This window comes from Bactrocera oleae, chromosome 2 (genome assembly GCF_042242935.1).
Source record: "Bactrocera oleae isolate idBacOlea1 chromosome 2, idBacOlea1, whole genome shotgun sequence".
Taxonomy (NCBI): domain Eukaryota; kingdom Metazoa; phylum Arthropoda; class Insecta; order Diptera; family Tephritidae; genus Bactrocera; species Bactrocera oleae.
This window is the reverse complement of record NC_091536.1, coordinates 59,592,728-59,603,839: the sequence shown is the minus strand read 5'-3', so window position 1 is coordinate 59,603,839 and position 11,112 is coordinate 59,592,728. Positions and strand designations below refer to the sequence as shown.

Here is an 11,112-nt window from a genome sequence, read left to right as displayed (position 1 = left end):
GAGGGCTTGGCGCTTGAAAATGCTGCCGCAACTTATTCGTTTTGCACGTTCTTATGTAGCAGATCGGCAACATCTTTGCAAATTATCTGCTCGGCAATGTCGTAGGAAGAGCGTAAGCGTTTTCGCATATCGCACTCTTAGGCACTCTACAACAAGCACATGACATCGTCAACGACATCGCCATCGGCGATATGGCCGATTGAGCAATCGTGTTCAAAAGGCGCGCGCGCGAAGAGAGTGCGCAATTGGCAACGCCATATTGAGATAGCGATCGCCAAGCGTTGCAGCGGCACTGGCGAACAGTAGGCAACGAACAACGTGAACGCCAATTTGAATCGAAAACACGAGCGTCGCAAATAAACCAAATTCAAATACAAATTCGAATGGAAATTAAAACAACACACACGCATAGCGGACGGCAACATTGCCTTAGAAATTGAGACGCGCCGTGAGGAGTGAACTGGCAGCAAGGTGTTTGATTAGCCACCTATTTGAATTGCTGACTAGCTATTGAGCGCCCAAAAATTATGCTCACAGCGTGCGCTCTAAAACTTTTTTCGCCTAAATACGCTCAGCGTTGGAGCTGACGTTAAGTTATTTTCATTTTTGTTTTGGCGACGAGTAAACAGTTCGGCGTGAACTGTTTTGTGCTAGTGGCAGGCGTGATTGAATTCTAATTTTTGAAATTAAATCAAAGTTAACGGGAGTATTTGGCGAAAATATGTTTTCGTACGTTTTCGGAATAATCAAACACGAAAGGCAAATATACAAAGTGACATAGTGAGTTGTGCTGAAAAGAGCTTTCACAGGAGAAAAGGGACTATTTTCTAACCGTAGTGACGAATGCGTGGAAAACATTTGTGCCCGTAAGATTTAAAACAAAACAAATCTAGTGCAAATTATATTTGAAACGAAGCGTGAAGAAACAAGCATAAACGGACGCAGCAGAAATAGAATTTGTCTAATTTATGGGTAAACAAAAAGAGATGTGTGTGACTAGAGAGTTTTTCAAAAGCAACGAAAATGAAAGTATGTTTTGAGATAATGAATGTGTATGCACATATGTGTACATATGTGTATATGTACCCCGAAACCAATTTTTTCCTTAATCCTAAGGTTATTGGAAATTATAAAAAGCTTTTACAGTGAAAGTTATATTCTGGTATATTTGTACCTTACCTGAATTAATGATTAATCAGGTATGGGGAAATATTTACAAATTTGGAAACATTTCTGGATACCTACGTTTCAACAGAAATCAATCACACGAATGCGTTGAATTGAACAAATTTAGAAATATTTTTAGGACTCTTCGATTTTTCGAGCAATTAATGAACCGAATATTCAAGTTTCTTATATATACATACCAGACATATAATTTAAAATTTTCATTTTCAAAAATGAACTAAGCTGAACAGTCAATAATTATAGTAAATATATATGTATATACTTATATACATATATATATATATGTAAAGGGTCTACCAACAAGAACGTCATGATGTTAAAATGGAATAAAACACTCAAATTTGGTAGAAATGGGTTCTGTTGTTTGTTATGCAGATAGTTGTATGCCATTTATAATTTGAACAAAATGATGCTCAATCATTGGGGACGCAATTGCGTTTCCTGAACCACACGATAATTTGACTTACCCCAATAGTGACACTTTGTTTGTTGACGAAGCCATTAAGTCAGAAATGGGCCTCATCTGAGAAGAGGATTTTTCGATGAACGCGAATTTGTAAATTCGGAGAACGTGAATTTGTGTAAAAATCTTGGACAACTTCCAAACATTGTACCAACAAGAAACGTGGCATGATAGCAAACCTTACTGAGCACACTGACAAAATTTTACACAAATCCGTAAACAAACAATCCCATTTTAAAATATACATTAACGTTCCCTCTCTCGTTTGTTTTATACTGTATATATCGGTCGAAGAGCGAGATATCTCAACCAAAGGTGTTGCTTAGACTATGTTGACACGAGAACTCTTTTGTCGCCCAAACCGGTTTTTTTGTAGGTGAAGGGACGATGAGGAAAGACGACGAGACCTTGCTGCTCGTACTCGTGTGGCACGCCGCTGCTATAAAATTCGGCATTCTTTTTCATTTTGAAATTCTTTCCATGGTTGCAATAGCACTTTCAAATGAATATTAAATTATGTTTAAAAATTTTTATATATAATATCTATATCATCTATGTTTTGTATGTAATATGCAAATTTTTCAGAAAAGGGTGAATAATGATACAAAATTAATTAATCAAAAATATTTTTATACACCACGCGCGTGAAGTGAACAAGAATTTAAAAATGTGATATGAACGAAAATGCAACTTGTGTCGCTTAATATACCCTGTTCATGGTATAAAAATTGCTGAATGCCAACTGACGACGACTTGGACTCCTTGATAGCCCTGATATGCTTTTTAATCTTGAAAATAAAAATGGTACTGATTCGAACGGTTAATGTTAGCTGATATCTTGAATATCTTGCAAAATTTAATTTTTTACTAAACCACATCTAATGTCTTACGTCTATAAACCTGAGTATGTGAGTAGAAATACTTTACATACATTTGTAAAAAATGAGAATTCGAAGCCACGAAGAATGTAAGCTGCTGGAGACACCTTTGCATATGAAATCAGTACTTTGACAGTAGCGACATAAAATGTCAGCTGTCGATCAAAATCAATTAAATACATAGCCGAATGACAGACACATACTTACACACATACATACATACATACATACATATGTAATCATAATAAAGAAAAATTGAACAAACTGCCCAGATATGAGTTCAGCTAAAACCACAATATAATATATATATGTACTCGTACATACAAACACTCATATGCAGTGTGACATTGTGTATACATTTATATCAACAATATTAAAAATAAAGAGTTAAAATCGCAAACACAATTACTGAACTTGCGAAAATAAAATCAGTGTTGCGGGCAAAGAAGAATCTCTGTACCAAAATCATCACGCGACACGCATACGCAATGGGCGACAAGCGTGGGCGCACGCAAAAATATAGAAAATATAAAAAATTATATATACATATAATACATATATACTCTCATATGTTTCTATGAAGGAGTGTAGGCATCCTCTAGCAACTAGCCAGCCTGCTAGCTAAACGAGTGCGCATGCAAATACTTCAGCGTTGCGGCAGGCGTTCCACAGCGATCTTGCCGCCAGTGCCGCCGTCGACGTAATTTCCTCCGCTGGAATGCGAATACGTTTTGCTGTCGTTGTTGTTGTTGTTGTTGTTGAACATGTACATTGTAGACGTTTAGTTGCTAAACAAATATTCTACTGCTAATGTCTTGTTAATCCACATGTTTTCGTCACCATCGACACAATACGCATTACCGCAAAACTGACAACAACAGCAGCAACAACAATAATAATTACAAATTTACAAAAAACTATAAAAAAATACAATGTTCATAGTCTCGAATACTTGCATACTGTATGGATATACGTGCACATACATACTTGTATATCATTTTTGTATTTTTATTATCTTTTTGTTTCCATTTATCGATTTGGCGACACATACATAATTATTATTCCAAGCATTCACTTGGATATGCGATGCGCAGCGTGCTGACTTGTTGGCAAATTGTTTGGCGATGCCACTTACAAACATATATGGATTTTTGTTATTGTTGTAGTTTTATATAATATATCTGCTACTGTTGAATGTTGATTCGACAAATGTTTACCATACCAGCTCTTCTTGACTGCACAGAGGGTGTGCAAAGTTGGGCCAACGTGATGAGGGGTAATGTATAGTGTTCGTTTAACGGTATTTTTGCGAATTCTGAAACCACGAATATATATTGTATTACAAAAATTTCACAAGCCTCGTTTTTTAACTTTTGGACTCTTTATACTTCAATGAGTATACAAACGGATATTTACATGTTGAGAAACCCTGTACTTTCATTCCCACACACACATTCCAGCCCTGAACTTTTGTTCGAGTGTAAAAATGTATACCTTAACGAACATGCGCTCGGTCCCATTTGTACTTTGCGCATTTGACGCAAATGCGTTGCAGCACATGTTTTGTTTCGACTTAATAATTCGCTAAGTTATGCTCTTTAAACATTGCTTTGACTTTCTTTTGCATACAAAGAGTGATTTCTAGTTATTGATTTGGCAACTTATCGAACTGGCGCCGTCTTTGTCGCGTTTTGTACACTAAATTGCAATGAATAAGTTTTTCGAAAGAAATGCATAACTTAGTGCATGAATACTTCCATGGAAATTGTATTGTGCGATTTCTAAATAAATAGAACAGAATTTATTCAAGTGAAATATTTATGATCGGCAGATAACAGAACTAAATGGGAGAGAGAATTAAAATTGAAGGACAGACTCTTATTTCAGTCTTGTTGCAAGGATATAATTATGTTACAACTGAAATGATATCAATAGTAATACCTGAAAAAATTGACTGCCAGTGGACTCCTTTCGACCAATATTTCCCTTTATTAAAATACACTTAAGATAATTTTACTTCCAACATTTAATTTCCAGTCTTGGCACTTTCAGTAAAGGAATTAATTGAACGATGGGTCGGAAAAGGTGAGTTAATTACCTGAAGTTATCAGTCCAATGTTATTTACGTAGCATGATATAACTAAGTTTGTGGTTGAAAGTTTGTTGACAACGGTTTGTGTACACCTTAGCTGAATTCCCCAAAACTACTAAATACGTCTCTGCAAGAAAAAAGTCGTACATTTACTGTTTAGACATAGTAGGATTGGTAGACATTACGACTGTATTGTCCCGGTGCTGTTTTGAATAGTATTCGACAGCACAAAAATTTGGTTTGTGACGCCAGGAATGAAATGGGGTAAAAACCTTGTTTGCTACAATATAATAATAATTCCAATATTTTTGAACTAAACCAGTGGGTGACATTAGTGGAGATGCGCAGACTTTTTTCGTGTTTTACGGAAGACACGACTTCCAAAGAAATTTCTTAAAATTCAAAAATCACAAAGCATTCACAATCATATGCCTTTTTTTACGCAGGATAAATTCGGTTTCGTCCCGATTTGGTCAATATTACTGTCAGTCTATATAAGAAACATTTTTCACTTTTTAGTTTAATATGCTTTAAGAGCATGTTTTTTAGTATTTTAAACCATTCTTATTTTTTTAGCCACACGTGGTTTTTTGACTTTCTTTAAGGATGCGTTGGAGTAAATTTGTTATTCAAATGACAGCATAGATCGTCGACGCTTTTAGCTGCATAGTTTTAGGAGCATATTTTTCGCAGTATCAATAGTTCATGCTTTTAGCTGCATAGTTTTATAGGCTTTGTAAGATGTCGGACACTTTAACAGTATGTGAAAAGAATGGATGGGTAGCCTCACATATCAAATTAGGTTGAAACCGGCCTCTCTTGGGTCCCATGGAACATATGTAGCAAATTTCCTCAATATACCATATCTCAATTTATTCTCAAGTTATCGCTTGCACTGAAAACGATACAAACATACATTATAGTAAGATCTAATGTATTCATAATCCATGCTGAGTGGCCGTGGGCAGTCGGGAATGGCTAGTATTCAGCAACACCCAATGCGAGCCAGCCTAAGCCCACTTGACGCCTTTTGTAATGCACTGCCTTTCTTCTTCCAATGCAGGTCCCTGCCCTTCAATTAGAGAGTGTTTCAGTTAGCTTAGTGGGAATTTATTTTTACTTACAGTTGGAAACAATGAATAATTTTCTAAGTATTTTAATTAAAAAAAAAAATAATTTCACAAAGTTCAAAATTGGCATTAATAATGCATGTGCCATGGTCCAAAGATTGCAACAAATTGCTTTCTAATAAAATTTGAAATATGCACTCAACAGAAGTGCTACACTATTAATAAACTTGGTAGTGTTGGAAAAATGTAAAAAGTGCATTAGAGGTATAAGCGCATAAGAGGCAATGAACATAGTGCTTCATAATACGATGACAGCCGTAAAAGTTGAGTAAAAAATACCCGAAAATAGTTTTGCTGTTCAAGCTAAAATATTAGTAAAGCATTGGTTCTCCTCTACGGAATGTCCTGATGGAACCTCTCGCCTTGTTCGGCACTCACAGCCAACAAATTTGCTGGAAAGAAATCTGTATAAGTGTCCAGCTTATGTATTTTTAATGTATTACACCCCAAGGCTTTGTATGACATTATAAGTTCATTTATTAAGTTGTAATTTTACGATTTATAGTTTTCCAGAAAACTTTGGGCAACGTCCACAAAACATTTCCATGCGAGTTGTTTCTGATAATTTAGTTTTTCTTCAAAGCTCTTATCCTTTATCAGTTGTCGTATTTGTGGACCTACAAATATTTCCTCTTTCAGATACTTTAACGTGCTGACCTAGAACAAGCTCTTTAACACAGGCAGTTCGGCACTATGTAAAGGGATCTGTTGACCGAAGACACGTTTAAATATTGGGTGATATGTTTGGACTTGGTTGTAATGATTTTATATCTTACAGATTGCCCGATATTTTCGATCAAATAATGTTCGCTGTAGGAACTGGGGTCATATTCAATACATGGGGGGTGGAATAGTTTTATTCCGATCTAGACAATTTTTGGTAAGAAGGTCACACATTAAACCTATTAGGGTGCGGGACCACGCCCACTTAAAAAAAAAATAACTGCAGATGCCCCTCCCTAATGTGGCCCTGTGTACCAAACCACAGTCTTGTATCTTATTGTGGAGCTTAGTTATGGCAATTTATTAATTTTTTTTAATAGCGTTTTGTGGACGTGGCAGCAGGTAGTCCGATTACGCCCATCTGCAATACCAACGGTACCAAGGAGCATGTGCACCAAGTTTCATAGAGATATCTCAATTTTTACTCAAGTTAGAGCTTGCACGGACAGACAGACGGACGGACGGACAGACAGTCACCCGGATTTCAACTTGTCTTTTCATCCTGCTCATTTATATACACATAACCCTATATCTAATTCGATTAGTTTTAGGTGATACTGATAGGTGAATAAAACTATTATACTCTGTAGCAACATGTTGCGATGGTATAAATATGGCAAGTTAAAAAAAAATCTATTAAATATGATATTTAAAATCAGGTTCTGCGAAATAGCTGTGCATCGAAAAGGAAAGTGTATAGAACCAAATGTTACTACCAGTCTGGGCACTTATCGTATTTTACGATTGCACACGAAAAGTTGATTTGGCAATGCATCAAAGTGAAATGAAGCGTTGGCATACAAGTTAGCAAAATAAAAAACTCACGAGCAGCTACGAACAATATGTACTGCGAGAAACAAATACAATCAGATAGACAAATTTGCATACACTTACACTCATGTACATATATACTATGTGGGTGTGTGTGTTTGTGTGAAAGTTCAGTGTACAGAAAAGCGCAGCTACAAACGATCAAAGTACTTGCGTTGCAGTTTATGTGGCCATAATAATGCAGTAAATTGTCACAAAGTTAGTAAAACAACAAATAAAATGCATTTAAGAAACACCAAAAACACTCAAATCAAATTGAAGCATCAGCATTCGACAACATTTGTGCGGAACAATGTCTAATGCGCTTGGAATGCCCACGCAAAATCGAGTTTGCCACAATTACATCTCAGAAATGCTATTAATTTATTTGAAACGCTTTGTAAACATCAATATTGTTGCCAAAAATTAACTAAGGCCTTTTTCAATAATCGTAAAATATACGAAAGCTATTCGGCGCTACGAGTCATACATGTCGTATGAGTAATCTCCCCATCTGCACGTTGGGACAGGATTCATGATTTTTTCCCAATAAATATTTAGACACCTTTCTTTGTTTACAGTTATCTATTGCTGCAAATGTGTGCAATCTAAAGGGGCATCTCCACAGGCAATTAAATATTGAGACTGTACATTGCAAATGTTTACCAATTGATGTCTAAATACAGTTCATGCCATACATTGCTAGCAATGAACTGTAATTTTAGTGGTTTGAGAGAGCTGTTTTCATTTGCCCAAAAATTTTGAAGAGCAAAGTAATATTCAGAACATAAATTTAACAAAAGATAAAAATACTTAGTAATTAAATATATACATATGTATATATTAGTATGGTTAGCAATGTACATTGCCTGTGGAGATGCGGCGTAAGTGTTTATTGTACAAAGCACATAGATGTATGTTTTTCATGTATTTATTATTTCATAAAATTAAAATTAGTATAGACAATCCAAAAATTATTTTCTTAAATTTTTTTTTCAATTGTTACAATGCGATATATATGCTACGGTATGAAATGAGCGTTTTTTTTTGGGTAAAATTACATACTAATTTTGAATGGGAAAGTAAAAAAAAATTATTCAAAGTATTGGTCATTGCTGTTTACATATTTTGACTACCTTTCTGGCAATTTGTGGAAACCATGCCAATAGAAATGATAGTCTCTTGAAGCAAACCAATCAGACACCCAATTTTCGACTTCTGCGTAGGAATCGAAGTACTGCTCAGCCAATGCGGGTCCCATCGATGAAAACAAATGGTAATCGGAAGGGGCCAAGTCTGGTGAATTCGGCGGGTGGGGTAGCAGCTCCCAGCCAAGTATTTTGATTGTATCCTGAACCGATTTTGCTTTGTGTGTAGGTGAATTGTCGTGTAACAAAATTACTTTCACGTGTCTTTTGGCGCATTCTGGTCGTTTTTCGATTAATCCATGATTCAAATTGATAATTTGCTGTCTGGAGCAATTAGTATTAACACTTTCACCAGGTTTTAGAAGCGCATGATATGCCACACCTTTCTGATCTCACCAAACACAGAGCATTGCTTTCTTACCGAATCGATCTGTTTTTGCAGTCGATGTTGATGGTTGCTCCGGATTAACCCATGATTTTCTTCTATTAAAATTCTTAAAATAAATCCATTTTTCATCGCCAATAACGATTCGATGCAAAACTAATTTTCTTTCGTGTCTTTAAAGCAAAGCTTCACAAGTATTTTTTCGGTGTTCCTAGATTAGTGTAACACCAAAATGTAATTTTAATAATTTTTTTGAGTTTGATTATATCTCTATGTAGATCGGTTTGTAACTGAGGGAAGAAAATAGTTGTTTTGATTATGCAATATTCCTTTCAGCACCCACTGGCCCACTGTGCAACACATCATATTGCTGAAACACGCATTTAAAAACAGCTGATGTCTCGGCCGCCGACGTTTCGTCGTTTGTTACTGTCGCGTTAGTTGCGTAAATATTATAGTATAATGGATTTTGCGTCTGCTCTCTTCATAATGCCAACACATCTCCACACCCTCCTGACGCCCATCATGTAGATTAAATACTCTTGTTAACTAATTTGTTCTAATTTTTTCGTGGCTACATTTTTCTGCGTGTCATTGAGTCTGCGTAAATACTGAAGAGTATTTAAATCGTACATTAGTGTATATTTAATTTTCTGTGAACAGTGAATTCTTTTGCATTCTCAGAGCTCTTAGCCGTTGTTAATGTAATTTATAAATAAATTAGTAAACAAACGGCGTTGCCTCCGCGCGCCTCGCTCTGGCTGATCGCAATCCTCATCAGCTGTTGGTTCCGAAGACATCTCGACTTTCATTCGCTTATTCGTTCATTTGTTTATTTTGGGTGTTTCTTAACTTTTACTATGCGACGTGTTCGCATTTTTTGAATTTCTTTCATTTCACTGCCAATTAGTAAGCAGCGGCGAGCAACTCAACGGCCGACGCGACACTGACGTTCGAACTCAATGCCTCTGTTTTATGTACTTCTGCTGTCTAGCGTAATTTTTCATCGCCTTCTTTTGTTTTTGTGCCTTCGAGGATTTTTCACTTCAGTACGTAAGTTTTCCATAATTAGAAATTCCTATAAAACAAAAACAAGCCGAAACAGCCGACGCAAATAATTCGACACAGTTTTTATTGCTAATTTTATTGCGAGCAATGTTCAACTTATTGTTTTTGTTGTTTACGTGTTCTTGGACTTTTGTTTGTGATTTAGTTGTGTGTGTGTATTTTCTTTCCTCGGTAAATTAATTTTATTGGTTCTATGACAAATTTGTGCAAAGCGATTCAATTGATTTATGTCGTTTTATTTAGTTAAATAAAAATGTTGCATGTTTTCGCTCAACTGATTTGTGTTCATTAATTTAATGTTAGTTAATTGTTTTTATTTTATGCAATAATAATTCTGCTGTTGTTTATTGTGGTAGGGATGTATTGTATTTACTTATATTTGGCTTCCCAAGATTCATTACTTGTAATGCAAGATATTTTAAATATTTTTAGCAATTTTAAATTTAGTACTAAAGGGGGTGTCTATAAAATTATTGTATTATACTATAACTCATTTCCACAATTTTTCGAAGTAGATGCTTATGTATACCTATCTGACGAAACGAAAATTAAATTCAAGCTTACATACCTTATAACAAAGTCCACATGTCGTCAATAGATAGTTCCTATATATTTGTTATTTGAATTTATATACATATGTACATATGTAGATATGTATAAGGGTGTATCAACTACAAATATGTAATATCTTTTGCTGAATTATGGAACTTCTCGAGATCGAATTAATTGTAGTATATAAAGGAGAAACAAAATATATATTTATTTTTTTCCATGCAAATATGTATATATGAGAAGCGACGGTGACAAATCAAAAACATTTACTGTTTAGGCAAATAGAGCGATTTGATCATTGTTGGTTTGCGCGCACAAATAATGTGAGTCCTCGCATACATTCCGAATTCGTTCTGGAATCTGAACCAAAAATATCACGTTTCATCAACTCTGAAGACTTCAATGACTTAATAAGACTTAAATCTACGAAAATATATAGCAGAGTTATTGGTATCGCGATTTAAACAATGGAACTTACTGAATTCTGATGTTCGAATATCCCATCAAAGAAAACGATAAGAAAATTTTTTTGATTCTTCAGTAAAGGAGACGGACTCTGTGTTTGTCATGACGTGAAAGGTATGAATACACTTTTAGGATCGATAATTGCCATTTAATATTGCATTTTCCCACTTCGTAATCGGTACGTACCGACAAATTTTTTCCCACAGGCGA

The 11,112-nt window shown here is 35.3% G+C and overlaps 1 protein-coding gene across 4 annotated transcripts in view; it reads left to right on the top strand.

Annotated features, from left to right (window-relative positions):
- The first annotated feature begins 299 nt into the window (after window positions 1-299).
- stumps (DBB domain-containing protein stumps) overlaps window positions 300-11,112 on the top strand; it is an 84,164-nt gene continuing 73,351 nt past the window's right edge. The window contains exon 1 of one of the 4 annotated variants that reach the window (XM_070105437.1): window positions 300-866. The gene's annotated coding sequence lies outside the window, so the exon portion shown is untranslated. The other 3 variants (XM_036378401.2, XM_070105438.1, XM_070105439.1) reach the window with 3 other exon arrangements.